At 45.5% G+C, this 14,883-nt stretch overlaps 2 non-coding genes across 2 annotated transcripts; one reads left to right on the forward strand and one right to left on the reverse strand.

Annotated features, from left to right (window-relative positions):
* The first annotated feature begins 1,891 nt into the window (after nt 1-1,891).
* On the forward strand, nt 1,892-2,029 carry LOC119948292. The gene has a single exon (XR_005456698.1). It is a non-coding gene; the product is annotated as a small nucleolar RNA SNORA7 (small nucleolar RNA).
* An 8,721-nt stretch (nt 2,030-10,750) lies between these two features.
* LOC119948620 lies at nt 10,751-10,886 on the reverse strand. The gene has a single exon (XR_005457004.1). It is a non-coding gene; the product is annotated as a small nucleolar RNA SNORA7 (small nucleolar RNA).
* Between the last annotated feature and the right edge of the window lie 3,997 nt (nt 10,887-14,883).

Below are 14,883 nucleotides of genomic sequence, written 5' to 3' on the forward strand. Positions count from 1 at the left end.
TTTAAAACATGAATTTAGCACATTGACTCCCAAGCTGCAGTTTTAGTCCTATTGCACATGAAGTCTTTTTGAATAGTAAATGATATTTTTAATTATGCATATATTAGGACAATAGAATGTAGTTCTTACATTTTTATCCTTCCCTAGAGTCAGGTTTCCAGGAAGACTTTAGCTAAAGAAAAGGATTGGTTAATAATTCTGACATTACTGCTTTCTCCCCATTTTATTTCTTACAATAGAGGTCCTAGAATACTAACTACAGGGACATTTTTCTTTGGATTTTCCCTACCGAGGTAATTTGCATATCAACACCACATATTAATAGTGCATTTTGTTCTTGATACCAAATACCGATGCAAGTGATATATCAATGATACAGCCAAGCTAATTATTTGGAGAAAACCATTCTGACTTGTTTGCTTTCCTCTTCTTCCTGACAAACCTTCTGTCTATTTCTATGGCATCTATCAGTGTGATAGCCCTAGAGAATGCTGTCTTTCAAATTGCTTTTGCTCTTTTTTTTGATGAACTGGCCTCTTTCCGTGTTTACATTTATTGTTTGTATACAATCTTTTTAAAACGATAAAGAGGAAAAAATTTTGATTTTATCCACCAGAGCCCAGAGAGGAATGTTAAAAAAAAAAAAAAAAAAAGAAGCTTTCAGAAGTGACTTACACTCGACTTTAGGCTGCTTTTCATGAGGAAATAAAAAAAAAAGCAATTGAAAAGATCCTATGACTCAGCGACTGCCATATTTAGGATCTGTTGAATATCTTGAGCTATTTTTCTAATCAAATTTCAATAGAAAAAATTGTTCCCAGGTGTTTCTTCATTCCACTCAAAGCTGAATTGACATTAGAAGTTAGACTGCATTCGACACCAGACACTAACAGTACCACTATCAGAGCCAAAATCCTGGGTTAGATGGAACATGATTCTCACAAAATGGCACTGCTCATGATCTTTTAGTCTCATTATAAGAAATGAAGCCCAGGCCCTCTGATCCCTTTACTTCATCATTTGCAGAGGATTTTTTTGATTGAATCAAATGGATTAATCAAAGAATTAATATATCAATCATTTACCCACAGATTCATTTTCAGCAGCATTTACATGTCATCTGATTATGGGCAGGGAACAAGTCTACCAACTGTTGTATTGCACTTTCTCAAGTGCTTAGTACAGTTCTCTGCACATGGCAACACTCAATAAATATGATCGATTGATTGATCAAAGGAAGGTTTCAGGGAAATCTTTTTGAAGACTGTGGCATTTATTGACACTAGGAAATTGCATTTTGCCATGAGTAAAAGTAAAGAAAGGCATAGTTTACAATGGACACTAGGGTTCTACCCTAGCAAAAATATATTTCCCTATCTGGGGAAGACTTCTCTGTTCACTAATCAATTGGTGATGTTTATTAGACATTTACTCTGTACAGAGCACTATACAAAGTGCTTGGGAGAAATCAATAGCGTAAGCTCCTTGCCTTCATGGAAACACAGAATGGAAAGATATAGGAAGAGGAGAAGAAAAGAGTAGTCAGGGAAAGCTTCCTGGAGGAGAAATTATTTGAGTAGGGTTTTGAAGATGGGGCAAGTGGTGCCCTATCAGATGTGAAGAGGGAGGGAGTGCCAGACAGGAGGGAAGATCTGAACAAGGCGTCCAAGGCAAGAGAGCTAGGGACAGTAGTTTGGCATTAGAGGAACGTAAATGTACAGACTCAATTGTAGGAGGAGAAGAGTGAGGATAAGTAGCAGGGAGAGAGGCGATTGAGTTCTTTAAAAGGCAGGGGCATGGGGTTTGTGTTGATTGGCAATGGATGAGCAACCACTGGAGGTGTATGAGGAGTGGAAGAGACATGTGCATGTCCCTAAAACGCAAGATGAGGCCCCTCTCAGGGTCTCACCTGGAGAGTTTCCAGTACTCTACCAGTCTCGACTACCGGAGGGAAAGTCAAGCAGAGACCTACCCATTCCATTCCCAGCTTGGGCAGGGGCTAGCGAGTGGAAGGCAATCTGTTACAAGTCAAAATTCCCTTGTGCTGGGCAGCAGTGGCATGGGAGAGTTGAGGGTAGAGACAAGTTTACTGCACGGAAGGAGACAATGATAAACTACTTTGGTAGTTTTACCAAGAAAACTCTATGGATCCACTACCAGAATGATTGCAGATGAAGGTGGGGTGTTCTGGGAAAGATGCATCTATGGCGTCACTATGGGTCAGAGATGACTCAACAGCATAAGACAGAGCAAGACTAGGCACTTAGCCATAGCCGGTCCTAATCCTGGCTCCAACTATTATCAATAGGATGAATCTCAACCTCATCCCTTTATTTCCCTCCTCACCGGGAGTCAGGAGGTCACTTTTACCTACTTCAGGAAGATGTAGAAAAGGGGGAATTCAGGTTGGAAAATGCTCTGAGGTGTCTGAATGAGAGGCTGTACAGAAATGCTTACAGATGAGCATTCTTCCTCTAGAAGGGTGATATGATATTTTCATACTGTAAACAGATTCCTACACTTTGCTCTCTAATTAGACTGGAGCTGTCATGCCTGTTAATTCCTGTGTAATTAAATTGAAATTAAATGTCAATTGACTTTGAATTACAGGGTAATTCTATGTACACATGCCATGCAATCTGGATCTTGAGGAAAATGACAATTGAAAAAGTATCCGGACAGCTCTTCCGTTATGACATTGTGATCTGATTAAGATCAGCCTGATAAATGACCTGCCAGAGCATGGGGATAAGAAAGCCATGGTGGGGGGTGGGGGGAGAGTGAGCAAGAGAGAGCATGCACGTGCGCGCGTGCACACACACACACACACACACACACACACACACACACTCATAATTAGCTGCAGGGATTAACCTAGTAGCAAGCAGCAGGGGACCACCCTGTAAAGGCAAGTTTGATTACTGGATTTCCCAACTCAAACTGCATTTCTTGTTGGTCGAGGGCAGTGACTAAAATCACATCAATCAATCAATCAATCAATCGTATTTATTGAGCGCTTACTATGTGCAGAGCACTGTACTAAGCGCTTGGGAAGTACAAATTGGCATCACATAGAGACAGTCCCTACCCAACAGTGGGCTCACAGTCTAAAAGGGGGAGACAGAGAACAGAACCAAACATACCAACAAAATAAAATAAGTAGGATAGAAATGTACAAGTAAAATAAATAAATAAATAAATAGAGTAATAAATATGTACAACCATATATACATATATACAGGTGCTGTGGGGAAGGGAAGGAGGTAAGACGGGGGGATGGAGAGGGGGACGAGGGGAGAGGAAAGAAGGGGCTCAGTCTGGGAAGGCCTCCTGGAGGAGGTGAGCTCTCAGCAGGGCCTTGAAGGGAGGAAGAGAGCTAGCTTGGCGGATGGGCAGAGGGAGGGCATTCCAGGCCCGGGGGATGACGTGGGCCGGGGGTCGATGGCGGGACAGGCGAGAGCGAGGTACAGTGAGGAGATTAGTGGTGGAGGAGCGGAGGGTGCGGGCTGGGCAGTAGAAGGAGAGGAGGGAGGTGAGGTAGGAGGGGGCGAGGTGATGGAGAGCCTTGAAGCCCAGGGTGAGGAGTTTCTGCTTGATGCGCAGATTGATCGGTAGCCATTGGAGGTTTTTGAGGAGGGGAGTAATATGTCCAGAGCGTTTCTGGACAAAGATAATCCGGGCAGCAGCATGAAGTATGGATTGAAGTGGAGAGAGACACGAGGATGGGAGATCAGAGAGAAGGCTAGTGCAGTAGTCCAGACGGGATAGGATGAGAGCTTGAATGAGCAGGGTAGCAGTTTGGATGGAGAGGAAAGGGCGGATCTTGGCAATGTTGCGGAGCTGAGACCGGCAGGTTTTGGTGACGGCTTGGATGTGAGGGGTGAATGAGAGAGCGGAGTCGAGGATGACACCGAGGTTGCGGGCTTGTGAGACGGGAAGGATGGTAGTGCCGTCAACAGAGATGGGAAAGTTAGGGAGAGGACAAGGTTTGGGAGGGAAGACAAGGAGCTCAGTCTTCGACATGTTGAGCTTTAGGTGGCGGGCGGACATCCAGATGGAGATGTCCTGAAGGCAGGAGGAGATGCGAGCCTGGAGGGAGGGGGAGAGAGCAGGGGCAGAGATGTAGATCTGGGTGTCATCAGCGTAGAGATGATAGTTGAAGCCGTGGGAGCGAATGAGGTCACCAAGGGAGTGAGTGTAGATTGAGAACAGAAGGGGACCAAGCACTGAACCTTGGGGAACCCCCACAGTAAGAGGATGGGAGGGGGAGGAGGAGCCTGCAAAAGAGACTGAGAAAGAACGACCGGAGAGATAAGAGGAGAACCAGGAGAGGACGGAGTCAGTGAAGCCAAGGTCAGATAACGTGTTGAGGAGAAGGGGGTGGTCCACAGTGTCAAAGGCAGCTGAGAGGTCGAGGAGGATTAGGACAGAGTAGGAGCCGTTGGATTTGGCAAGCAGGAGGTCATTGGTGACCTTTGAGAGAGCAGTTTCCGTGGAATGAAGGGGACGGAAGCCAGACTGGAGGGGGTCGAGGAGAGAGTTGTTGTTGAGGAATTCTAGGCAGCGCGTGTAGACAACTCGTTCAAGGAGTTTGGAAAGGAATGGTAGGAGGGATATGGGACGATAACTAGAAGGTGAGGTGGGGTCAAGAGAGGGTTTTTTTAGGATGGGAGAGACATGGGCATGTTTGAAGGCAGAGGGGAAGGAACCAGTGGAGAGTGAGCGGTTGAAGATGGAAGTTAAGGAGGGGAGAAGGGATGGAGCGAGAGATTTCATAAGATGAGAGGGAATGGGGTCAGAAGCACAGGTGGCCGGAGTAGCACTTGAGAGGAGGGAGGAGAGTTCCTCTGAGGATACTGCTGGGAAGGATGGGAGAGTAGCAGAGAGTGTTGAGAGCCGGGGGGTTGGAGAAAGGGGGGAAGAGACTTTGGGGAGGTCGGACCTGATGGATTTAATTTTGTTAATGAAGTAGGAGGCCAGATCGTTGGGGGTGAGGGAAGGAGGAGGGGGAGGAACCGGGGGCCTGAGAAGGGAGTTGAATGTACGGAAGAGCTGGCGGGGGTGATGGGCCTGGGTGTCAATAAGGGAGGAGAAATAGTTTTGTCTGGCAGAAGAGAGGGCTGAGTTAAGGCAGGAAAGGATAAACTTGAAGTGAACGAGGTTGGCATGGTGTTTAGACTTTCGCCAGCAGCGTTCAGCAGCTCGAGCATAAGAGCGAAGGAGGCGGACAGTGGCAGTGATCCAGGGCTGTGGGTTAGTGGTGCGAGAGCGGCGAAGGGAAAGGGGAGCGAGCGAGTCTAGCTGAGTAGAAAGGGTAGAGTTGAGAGCAGTAATCTGATCATCAAGACTGGGTAGAGAGGAGAGGGCGGCGAGGTGGGGTGTGAGGCGCTCCGAAAGATGGGTGGGGTCCAGAGAGCGGAGATCTCTGTGAGGGAGTAAAACTGATTTACAGGGGAAAGGAGTGTGAGTGAGGAGGCAGGTGAGAAGATTATGATCAGAGAGAGGGATCACAGAGTTGGTGAGGGTGGACACAGTGCAGCGGTAGGAGATGATGAGGTCGAGGGTATGACCAAGTTGGTGAGTGGGTGAGGTGGGGTGGAGGAAGAGGTTGGCAGCGTCAAGGAGAGATAGAAGGCGGGCGGCAGAGGAGTCGTTAGGGATATCCATGTGGATATTGAAGTCTCCGAGGATCAGAGTGGGCATGGAGAAGGAGAGAAGGAATGTGAGGAAGGGGTCAAAGTCATTAAAGAAGTTGGAAGTGGGGCCGGGAGGGCGGTAGATGACGGCTACAACAATCTGGAGGGGGTGGTAGAGGCGAATAATGTGGGCTTCAAAGGAAGGGAAGGAAAGGGAAGGGGGAGGAGGGATAGTGCGAAAGCGACATTGGGGGGGCGAGAAGGAAACCGACACCTCCTCCTTTTCCGGTGAGTCTGGGGGAGTGGGAGAAGAAGAGGCCTGCACTGCAGAGAGCAGCAGAAGAGACCGTGTCGTCCGGCGACAGCCATGTTTCAGTTAGGGCGAGGAGGAGTAGAGAACTGGAAAGGAAAAGGTCCAGGATGAAAGGGATCTTACTTAAAACGGAGCGGGGGTTCCAGAGGCCACACTTGGCATCAGCTGTCGAGGGTGGGGAGGGAGGGGGAAGGGTGCGAGGGGTGGGGAGGGTTTGGATTGGGATGAGTTGGCGGGGGCCTGGGCGGGGAGAGTGGGAAGGGGGGTGGTGATGGGAAAGGAGAACTGGGATGGGGTGGGGGCGGGGAGAAGGGGAGGAGGGGGGCCGGGAGGGAGAAGCGGAGGACCTGCGCTGGTACAGAGGAATCCTTGGTAGGGGTTGAGGGGGAGCGGTCTTGGTGGGTGAGAGGGAGGGAAACAGCTGGGTGGGAGAGGGGAAGGGGAAGGTGAGGAATGGGAATGGCAGTTGGGAGCAAGGGAACTGATAGTTCATGGTGAGGTCAGCAGGGCGAGTGACAGTACCGCGGGGGGTTAACAATTGAGATGCAGAAGCAATAAAACAGTAACAATGATAAAAGTAGGCGATGGCATCACAGGGTGTAGTTGAGCAATCAATATGCTATGGCAATAATAGAATTGGCAGACAATGATGCCACAGAGAGCAGATACAAACTATTAAGAGCTGGAGTAGGGTGGGCCAGTTACGGGGGGGTCAGGGAGCAGAGATACCTGGGGAGGGGAGCGAACAGTCAACTAGCATGGGAGGGCTGAGGAGGTGTGAATGAGGTTGTCGTTAATGTAACATGTAACATGGTGCTAACATGGTGCTAACAAGGTGCTAACAAGGGCTTTTTACCTGGGGGCGGGAGGAGAGTCAGTCAGGACCGGACCAGGAAGGTGGGGGGGGATGAGGGGCACTTTACGGAAGGCCTCCTAAGTGGGGGGGTGGAAGCAAGGGGGGTGTCCGTGGGGGCGCTGAGATGGTGGGAGGGTGGGCGGCCGGGCCTCTCGGGAACAGAGTCCCGGGCGTCAATGGCGGCGCTCTGAGGAGAGGAGCCTTCCGGGAGCGGCAAGGCCACGCGGTGTGATGGGGGCGGGCGGGCGGGCCTCTCGGGAACGGAGTCCCGGGCGTCTATGGCGGCGCGCTCTGAGGAGAGGAACCTTCCGGGAGCAGCAAGGCCGCGCGGTGTGATGGCGGGCGGGCCTTTCGGGAACGGAGTCCCGGGCGTCTCGCGGTGTAACATCGAACTGTTACACCACCACAGAACAGCCAATATTTCCGGTTTGAGTAAGGAATTTCACATTCCACAGAATACAGTGTAAGGACTTTTACATTTAAGTTGAATTCAGAATCCATTTCATGACTGTGATTTCTATTAGCCATGTTAGATGGTCATACAAATCCTGAACAAACAGAATAGTTCACCCATCCCCAGTTATCACAGTCATTTTACAGACACAATTAAGTCATGGCGAAGGGCTGGATTTCACTCAGAGATGGAGAATAGTTCATCTGGATTTGGCATAAACCTGTTTTACAGAACAGATGTGTTCAGTTTAAAGGCATCATTAGTGGGTTTCTCTCTCCCCATCAGCTTTTCAGAGAATTTTGGAGAACCCACAATTTGCTCTTTCCATTGTTCCCTCTTTTTCTTGAAATTAAAAAAGTTAATGCAGCTCTCTAGGTTAAGCTGGCTGCTGTGGAGACAGCATTTAGCCAGCTGTATGCCCACCTGCTGGCCAAGGACATTGGCCATGTGAAAAGAATTTTGATATATCTGCTTAAGTATTTTTAAGGTCAGTATGCTTCATGCATTCATCTCATGTTATGAGTACCTTAGGATTTTGTATAGTGGGGAAAAACCTCAAAGACATTTTCATCCTTTGCTTCAAAATATTCCTAAAGTTATATAACCCCCCACCCCACACACACCAAGATTTTCCATGAAAAGTCAACCCTAATAAGATTAAAAAAAAAAAAAAGCTTGATAATCTCTACAAGAACCATAGGGGTCAGCTGTATGTTGTGAGAGTGGGGGCAGTGGGAGGCAGGAGGTGGGGAATTTAGGTGGGGGGCGGTGGAGAAGAGAGAAAGCAAACTTAGTAGGACAGACAATCTTCAAAGAGCTAAGGAAGACCTGATTTTGCAGCTTTTCAACTTTGTTCAGAAACTCTCATTGCTTTTCAGTCTACTCAGAAGGTGTTGAGAAAGGCTGGGAACCCAGACCCCCCCCCCCCCCAAAAAAAAAAAAAAAAACAAAAACAAAAAAAACCGTGGGTCAAAACAATGGCTTTGGCACCCTAGCTGGAAGCTTGTGGGGCCAATTGCCCACATGACCACCACCAAGTTGGCATCTATGACCAGAGATTTGAAAAGGTGGTCAACAAAGTTCCCCAGGTAACCAACTTCACCAGTCTCTTCATTATAGAGTGACTCAGTGCCTGGAACTGTTCTATATCTCAGTATTTTCAATCGATGGTATTTACTGAGTCCTTATTGGGTGGAGAACACAATACAATAGTTGGTAGACAGATCCTGCCCTCAAGGAATTTACAACCTAGCATTGTTGGGAATTTGGCCATAACACCAACCTTAATCCTCAAGTCCCTCCCACCCAAGAACAGAGTGAGGTGAAATGAACCCTTTGGGTTTATTTCTGGTTATCCGTGGCCATTGGAACCAGAAAGGGAATCAGCATCCTTCCTAAGGACTAGATCAACATCAGCATTTTGCCTTGGCCAAAGAACAAAAGGGAACTTGGTCCCAAGAGATTAGTAGGCAGAACAAAGAGATGGCAGAAGTAGACAATAGGGAAGAGAAAGACAGAGAGACTCTCGCATGACTCTCTGTGGCCATGTACCAATAATTTATCCCTGGGGTACTTTGATCTGAAAAACAACCATGAAGGAGTCAGGGCCAAACCCTTAGAGAACATTCTGCAATTTACTAATCATCTACTAAGTTTATCTCAATAATCTCTGTGGAGCTAAGATTAAGGAGTGACGGGCTGAAATTTGCCCAGAAACACCCTTATAATATGTCCCTTTTATTTGGAAGATAGCCAGTTAAACATTCCTCGGAATGCAGCCAGGAGCTCTAAGAGGGAACATTAGAGGAAATGGAATCCTTTGTCAGGAGAAAACGAACCCATAATAGTTTTAACTCACAGGAAAGATTATCTCCCAAAGGAGGGACACCAGATTTTCTCCACCATCACTGTGACCAAGAACAAAGGGCAAGGGTCTTTGGCTGCACCTTGGGAGATTGAGGCTAGACATAAGGAAAAAAAATAAAAAAAACTTCCTGGAGACGGAAGAATGGATTACCGAGGAAGGGTGGGGACTCTTCCTCTACCCTGATGCTGAAGTGGTTAAAGTGCTCAGGAAGCAAGCTTAAAGTCCATGCCCTAGCACATGGATTAGGAGAACATAAAACATAAGCACTGCAATAGAGACCTAGATTAGTGATCCACACCTGTGCTCTCCATCAGTAGCACTTCAACTGCACCTTGAGAATTGTTCTAGGGGCTCACTGGGGACTGGACTTGATGATCTCTCATCTCGCTATGAAGTTCCATGATCCTATGATACGATCTGTTTTGCTCTCCACAAATTGTGTCCCTGCCAACATAGTTCTAAAAAGTCTTCAAGTAAATCCCCTGTCTTCTGGTAGATTATCTGTATAGAGAAGCTCCCAGGGATGTCACTGCCTGTCATATCAGCAGAACCTAAATCTTCCATCCCCAGCCATCAGAACACCTAATGATGTCAGCAGACTGACTGAGCATTTTGAAAAGCATCCATCTGACACATCACCGGTTGCCAACATCCATACCCCTTAAAAGAATGGACTGCTGATGAATGCTGAGAAGTTAATGGAAAAATAACTCTCAGATACTAAAGCATCCCAGCTTGATTTATAGCTGAGGGTTTTTTTTTTTCATGTTATAGGATCCATAGGTACACAGCTCATGCAGACACGTGGCCTGGTGGAAAGAGCACAGAACTGGCAGTCAGAAGACATGGGTTCTAATCCCACTTCTGCCACTTGACTCCTGTGTGAACTTGGGCAAGTCACAACTTCTCTGGGCCTCATTTTTCCTCATCTTTGACATAGTGATTAAATTCCTGTTCTCCCTCCCTCTTGGACTGAAACCCCATGTGTGTCCAACCTTATCTTGTATCTATCCCAGAAATTGGCACATAAGCTCTTAATACCATCATCATCATTATCATCATCTATAATTTGGATGAAGACCATCAGAAATAAATAGGGATAGTGTTCCAGAGGGAGAGAACTGAGTGCTATATGTTAGGAGGAAATATAAAAATTCCTCCACATGGTAAGAAAAGGAATGGCTATGTAGGTGAATTTAAAAAAAAAAAAAAAAAGAAACAGTGATTTGGGTTGTAGCAGGCACACTCCCACTAGATGCCCAAAGCCATGAGCTACTAGGCCAAACTTCTCTTTGCTTGTCTTGTTCAAAGTCTTTCTAAAAATTCATCTCCAGGATGATCACTCTAGTTAATCCCCTCACCTTCCAGATCCATTTCCACTTCAGCATTTTTATATAGTTGTTGTTTTATGCTGTCGAGTCATGTCCGACCCATCGCGACACCATGGGCACCTCTCTCCCAGAGCGCCCCACTTCCATCTGCAATCGTTCTGCTAGTGTATCCATAGAGCTTTCTTGGTAAAAATATGGAAGTTTTTAGCCATAGCCTCCTTCCGCACAATAAACCTGAATCTCCACCCTCGACTCTCTCCCATGCCGCTGCTGCCCAGCACAGGTGAGCTTTCGCTTGTAACAGATTGCTTTCCACTCACTAACCACTGCCCAAGCTAGGAATGGAATGGCTATGCCTCTGCTTGACTCTCCCTCCCATAGTAGAGACTGGTAGTACTGGAAACTCTCCAGATGCGACCCTGAGAGGTCCTTATATACTTTCCCACCTGTTAGTTTCTTATGGCTTAGTTTACCCATTTGGGCTTGTTATTAATTTCTATTTTCACCCTCTTGACAATTGTTTTATCAAGTTTATATCTGCTTATTTTCCTTTTTAGACTGTGACCTCTATGAGGGCAAGGGTTGCCTCATACTTCTGAGGGGTGCTTTCCAAGCACCCAGCCCAGGGTATTGCACACAGTAGGTGCCCAGTACAGTGTTCTGCTAGTAGTTTCTGAGTACAGCACTTGGCATCAAGTGGCTTCAACCAATCCTGAAGATAATGATGGTGATGATGATGATGGTGTTTCTGTGGAAACATTGGGGACACCTCATGGCTGCAGGAGGTATAGATTAAAAACTGGAATTCATTGAGGGTTAGAAAGGAGGCAATGGTTTTACCCATTGCCCTCCAGGTGCCAGTTTAGCAAACATGAAGGGTGACCTCTTTGAATCTCAGAAATCCTATCATGGTTTAAATGGCAGGAAAATCACCATGGCACCCATAAACATAAAAAGGAAATAAGATTAGTCATAAATGGAAAAGAACCAAGAAAAAACATTTTGTAGTCCATTTTCTTAACAGAAAATCTAACAATAATAAATATTATGTGTGATGCAGTAACTGCTTTTCATTGGGTGATTAAAAAAGAACATCTTATTTATGTTTGCACTCACGGCTGGGTAAAACCATTTGGCTCTGCAAGCCCTTTCTCCTCATCTCTACACAAAATGAGTCATTTTGCATGTTAAATTTATTAATCCACTTTGTTTATGGAAGAAAAAAATAGCTCTGTCATTTGCTCTTGAATACCCAGTCAGTGGGTGCCAGAAAATGTATACATCAGTGAGGGAAGATGCCTGCCGAGAGAGAGAGAGAGAGAGAGAGAAAAAAAAAAACCTAGCAGACTGTCCCTGAAAATAGTAACCAAAAAAATATTTCAGTAAACTTTCATGTTAGCATTAAACTGCTGTGATCATTCCCCACTTACATCGTTGCTTTAAAGCCTTTTTCCACAATATTATGAAGCTCTTACGCAGTTTCCTTTTGGGTTTTTCGTTAGAAGACTATTCTTCTTGATGGCAACCCCGTGGGTAAGACTGAATAACTGCATTCTCTGAATGATCAACCCAAAGTATGCCAATACGGATGTGAGTAAAAATTTAACAGAAAAGTCTTCATATTATGACTTCAGCAATGCTTAGTTTTTAGACACACAGTCCAAATTTTTTGAACTGGGGGCATGATAACAAAAAATAATTTTATTTCCTCAACCTTTATTAAAGGTTTTTGTCATTTCTTTTTTAATGCCCCTTCCAATTGTGTAAGGCCTGCTAGTGCAATCTTACTCCTTTTTGAGAGCTTTGTTCAGTCTTTCTAGTGCAGCCTCACTCATACTTGGAGTATTTTGCTAAGATATTCACTTTAATTTTCTTCTCTTGGATCGAAGTTACAACAAATTGTTTCCCTCCACCCAGTGTGCGGGGTTGAGGGACAGGCCCAGAATCCTCATTCCATCAGATCAGAGTTTGGGAATTTGGACTGTATGTCTGGGGTCAACTCAATGGCTTTGGGTGATACCCCTCAAGTGGATAACCAATATCCGACTGTGAAAGAGCAAACCTCAAGGCTTAATGTTTTGGCTGGAGGAGGGCTTAGAAAGCTGCCGAGCCCCAGACACTGCGGAACAGCTCTTCAGAGTCCCCAGTCCCAGTCTCTGGGCTGAATAATTAGTGAAGGTTCCTTAAGGGTCAGTTCTTGGTCCCCTTCTTTTCTCTATCTACACTCACTCCCTTGCTGAACTCATTTGCTCCCACGGCGTCAACTATCATCTCTACACTGATGACACCCAAATCTACATCTCTGCCCCTGCTCTCTCCCTCCCTCCAGGCTTGTATCTCCTCCTGCCTTCAGGACATCTCCATCTGGATGTCTGCCCACCATCTAAAACTCAATATGTCCAAGACTGAACTCTTTATCTTCCCTCCCAAACCCTGCCCTCTCCTCTTAGAGTTACCAGCTATCACCACCTAACAGCCAGTCTTGCTTGATTTTTATGGGCAATCAAATGAGGAGAGAAGGCTCTTGGAGGAAGGAAAAAGGGGGACTCAAACTCTTCCTAGTTAAGCCTAATTTTGGGGTTAAAATTCTGTTTTAGTCCTGAATGATTTATACATCTACTTTAGCTATTCATCCAACATGAAACCCAGGAGATTCACATTTCCAATCAAGAATTCAAAGATAGAGATTCCCATGCCCAAACTGATGGTTGTAGCAGATAGTGTAGTAAAACTGGATCAGAACAACATGATCACACAGGATGCTTTTTGCCAAATTGTTAGAGCCAATTGATAAACTCACCAGTACAAATGGCATCCACTTAAGGATTTTGAGAACTCAGAGGGGCAGTCTCTCTCTTACCTCTACAAGTAGCCAAAGTGCCAGCAGGTCACCAATGTAATTCCCATCTATAGGAGGGTTCCAAAGGCAATCCTGGTAATTATAGACCAGTGAGTCTCACCTGCAAATTAATAGGATCTGTAATTAAAGTTAGGATCCATTAGCACCTAGGAAAACACAACAGGTTGGGGGGAAAAAAGAGAACATGGTATTTAAAAGGGCAAATTATGCCTTCTGGAGTTCTTTGAAGTGGAACCAATCGACAATAATGTATTTAGATTTCCCAGAGACCTGTGACAAAGTTGTGCACGGATTAGATAATTGTGGGATTGGGGGAGGGGTTCTGACATGGGCAGAAAGTTGGCTCAAGCTAGGAAACATAAGGTAAGGATAAACGATCCCTCTCTAGGATGGAAAAGTGTAATTAGAAGGGTTCCCCCAAGGATCAGTGCTAGGCACAGTTTTGTATAGCACCTTCCAAAACGATCTGGAAGACAGTGTGCGGTGACAAGTCCAAGCATGCAGATGATACCATACAGTTTCAAGTGGCAAAGCATTAGGCAAACGAGGACAATTTTTATTGAGAGGGCCAAAAAAATAAAATAAAATAGCAGATGAGCGTCAATGTGAACAAATGCAAGGTAATCCACCAAGGGGAAAATAATTTAAATTGCAACTATGTGAAGGTGGGTTTGGAGCTATCAGTCATGACTCAGGGATGAGATCTCAGGGTCATTGTCGATGGTTCTTTTCAGTTATCCATCTGATGTGCAGCAGGAGCAGGCAAAATGCCCAATCAAGTGCTGGGCATCATCAGGGAATGGAGAGAAAAAAAACAAAAAAGGCACAATTTTAATACTGAATAAATCCATGGGATGTCCAGTTTGAATGCTGTGTGCAGTTCTAGTTGCCGTATCTTTAGGACATAGTAGAACTGGAAAAGGGAAACGAAGTGTCAATCAAGATGATCAGTGGGATGTAGAAGCATCCATATGAAAAGAGGCTGCAAAGATCAGAACTAAAGTTTACAAAATCATGAAGGGTGTGAACAGGAAGAACAAAGCCTTCTTGTTTTCCAGATCCCAGCTCAGAGTGAGGGGTCACTCCTCAAGCCTGAAGGGTGACAAGTTTGAAAGAAGGAAAAAGAAATTCTTCTTCAGAGTGGGTTGCAAACATGGCTTTTTTTTTTTAAACTTGGGAAGTTGAGTGGATAATCGCTGGGTTCAAGAGCAGTTTGGTTTTGTCTCTATTGCTGTATTGTACTTTAAGTGCTTAGTACAGTGCTCTTCAAATAAGTGGTCAATACGATTGAATGAATAATTCACTGACAAGTGGTCCATAATGGGTTATGAGAAGAAAAGTGAGGATTATAGGGGGTGTTAAAGATACTAATCAATGGTATTTGAGTGCTTACGGTGTGCAGAGCACCGTGCTAAGCAATTGGGAGAGTACAATAACAGAGTTGGTAGACACGTTCCATGTTCACAACAAGCTTACAGTCTAGAGGGATATTAGATGGTCTATTCCTAAGTCTAAGAGGATGAATGTCAATGCATGTCCCTAGTGCTCCTGTTGGTGTGCTGAATG

Source organism: Tachyglossus aculeatus, chromosome X4 (genome assembly GCF_015852505.1).
Source record: "Tachyglossus aculeatus isolate mTacAcu1 chromosome X4, mTacAcu1.pri, whole genome shotgun sequence".
In the NCBI taxonomy this organism is placed as follows: Eukaryota; Metazoa; Chordata; class Mammalia; order Monotremata; family Tachyglossidae; genus Tachyglossus; species Tachyglossus aculeatus.